This window comes from Phalaenopsis equestris, unplaced genomic scaffold (assembly GCF_001263595.1).
Source record: "Phalaenopsis equestris unplaced genomic scaffold, ASM126359v1 Scaffold000002, whole genome shotgun sequence".
NCBI lineage: Eukaryota > Viridiplantae > Streptophyta > Magnoliopsida > Asparagales > Orchidaceae > Phalaenopsis > Phalaenopsis equestris.
In genome coordinates, this window is record NW_018164444.1 from 69,690,570 (window position 1) to 69,693,996 (window position 3,427).

A 3,427-nucleotide genomic window follows, 5' to 3' on the forward strand; every position below is an offset into this window, starting at 1 on the left:
CGAGCCGCATGTGATGGATAGGGAGAGGGGAGGAGAGATAGCGTAGGTTTCAATAATTCATATAATATATTATATTATATAATAATAATTATTATTATATTATTATAACTATCGTTCGCATATTCTTCGCCCGTATACGTCTTCGTGGTGAAGTGAACATCCTTCTTGGCTAAAATCGACGTTCCGGACGCGTTGGCGCAGTCCGTTTCATCGTACGGGGTCGTTTGGGCCACTTTTTTGACTATCGTGTCCAAAACGATAATTCGGACATTTTACCCCCGCCCGCGAAGCCGTAGCGAAGTGGACGTCCTCCGTAAGCGAAATCAAAATATCGGACACACTAGTGGGGTCCGTTTCAACATCCGGGGTCATCTGGACCACTTCGTCAAGAAATCGGGCCAATTTGAGCCAAAATTGCGCGCGACGTGCCACATAATATTTTTCGCTCCGATCGGAGTCATTTGACGTGTCAAATGCCGATCGGCCTTCACCTAAGTGAAAGTCATAGCCTAGCAGAATGAACCTGGCTACGTGCCCCTCAACACGTGCCAAAAAGGTCTCGGGTGGGTGTTTGAACTATCGGACGTCACAGACAGACCGTAAACTATCATGAGTCATGCAAGTGGACACCCTACACTCGTGACATCAAAAATTGATGCCAACAAAGAGGTCATTGTTTTCATTTCTTTATCGTCAGTTTGTCTATCATCATATACTTATGTTTTTTGAATAAGTCTCTCTTTTAGTTCATGTGAATAATCAAGAGAAGAGATGAACCAGAAAAAATTTACATACGACAAAGACGAAAGTTAAGAGAAAAAAAAATTAGAGAGCCTACGTGCAATAAATTTTGCAAGGATTGGTCAAGTATATCCGCCTAAATAAGATCAGAGGGAAGCACCTTGGACCAATACCCACAACCAATGATTCAGATGTTATAGGGTTTAGAGTACTCCCAATGGGACGTATCCCACTTGTTTAATTACATCTTGGGAGTTTCCCAAGAATGTTCTTAATCCAAAGGAATTTTGTTTACATTAGTAGTGATAATTATCATAGGGTTAGTGAAGGACTGTTATTTTGCATAGAAATACTCTAATGCTTTCAAAGCTCCACTAAGCCAAGGGTGAGAGTGAATCTCTCGCGATCTCACATGGGTATCAATCATGCAAGTACACCAAAAAGCACAAACGGTGATGTCGAGCTAGGGCACCCAAACCAACAAAGAACTATAGTCATAAAAATGAAAAAAACTACATAGCATCCTATTCTTTATCTTAGCACACCATCTAACGTAGTGTCCTAACACAATATACAAGTGAGTGCAGAGATATTCCAGTGGGCTAGCTTATGTTTTGATGAGATTGTTGTATTCAGTCCCTCCCTAAAGATTTAAAGATTTTAAGGGGTTCCACTATATGCAAGTTTTGCAAAAACTTCTGAAAAATTTGACCTTGTGCATGATCCAAGATAGGGATGCAAATTGTTTCATAATAGATTTTTGAAAACATGATCATAAAGTAATAAAAATGTAATTTTTTTATACCTTTTAAATAGTTCATAGGAAAGAAAAGCCTAAGTAGAGGCAAGTAGGCCCCTTGTAACCTTATCACAAAATACGTGTGCTAGCCACGGTGCAATAGCTAGTATTGCCCATTGAGGCATCCTCATGGGAAATTCTAGTTGTTGCATCGTGAATAAAAGGAAGCCACTCAGCCAATGAGCCAATTTCATCGTCAAGACAATCAGGGATGTGTTGGCATCCATTTTTGATGCAACATACATAAGACATCCTCGCTGAGTGCACAACAATGTAAGTGGGGTTTGCACCATCACGATTGTGCCCCGAGTCGATGTTTGGAAAGTCAGCACTTCTTCTAATATCCTCCGAGTTGAAAATTTTTCCTGTGACACAGGGTCATATCATGCTAACATGGACATTCTCGTGATGTAGACCATCAACTAGAGTATCCTGCACCACATTCAGACCTTAAGTATAAGGCCTAGTCAGATGAATTTCATGTTGGAGTCACTTTGTTTGATGATACGTAGATGTTCTGACCTTTTAAACTCTTATGACATGCATTTGTGATCCCTACAGAGGTCCAACAATCATGACCTGCTCACATTTGATCGTTTGGAGGTCCTACGAGGCCTGGAACCCCTTTGTGAGCTTTTTTGAAAGCCCAAAATTTTTGGATTTTGACGTGGCCACACATAAGCAGAAAAAGTCCTATAGACCGCTTGACCACACCTACCTCAGGCATAATCAAGCCGCAAGACAAAGCGCCTGACATCATTACGTCAGGCTTGGGGCATGGCAATGTAGACCCCTATCTCGCTATGCCTTAAACAGTGGTGTGACCACATCCGAGCCTGGCGTGGCCACGTTGCTGGGACTAGTTCATAAATTTTGGCCCTCTTGTCTCTGGATTCCAATCGACAAGATGGTCGTGATTGTTGAACCATCTTCTTTTATCTGGTTCTTCACCTAAATGTGGTATGGGAGATATTTTGGGTCCATTACAGATTAGAAAAGCGGCTGTTAACTAAGGGAGGAGGCACTTTTCTAGGGATCGACCACCATTATTGTTGCAGGGGAGGATTAGAGCAAGGGGAAGATTCAAGAGCTTCCAGGGATATTTCTTGAGGGATACCATCTTCCTCTTTTCTTGATCACTTGTTCCACTTTACTGGTCATGCGATGACACTTCAGTGAGATGACGAGAAGAGCTTCCTCTCTGCTTAAGGAAATGACAACTTCAATAACTCTTTCATTCTCTCTGATGAGGAAAGCTTCTTCATCACTTAGGAGAATGATATGGTCATCTACTCCATCTCGAACGACACTTCAGCAAGGAGAACTTCCTCTTACAAGAAAAAAACACTTCGATCAATTGTCGCGTCGGTGAAACTCCTTGATCCCTTTGCATTTTATTTCTTAGTCGGCCTTTGGAGTAAATTTTACTAGGTTTTGTGGGTTTTGGTCGCCCACACTAGGCGAGTTTGACTGACCACACAGTGATTTAGTTCCCACGATGGAGGGGAGTAAAATCTGTTAATTTAGGTGTATATAATGGAAAGTTCCATGAATTTGAAATTCGACATGCGATGAGAACTCTTGCCCATGGAATTTATTTGTTTTGAGCAAAAGGATGTGGACACTATCGCTTTGTATCGACATTCATTTTGCCACATTACTTTTTTCCTAGAAAACCTCTTAGATTGTCAGGATGAGTTTGTTTTCATTGTCGAGCATGATCAAACCTCCATTTCATGCATGTGTTCATTTCTAGGTTGAGTGCATTGCATGATTTTTTAAAATTTCATCAAAATATCACTTTTGCAAATTTTCTTTTTTTCAACTCAGCTGATCGAACGTCGCCAGTCCAATCGATTTGACCGTCCCTTCATTGTCAATCGGCTG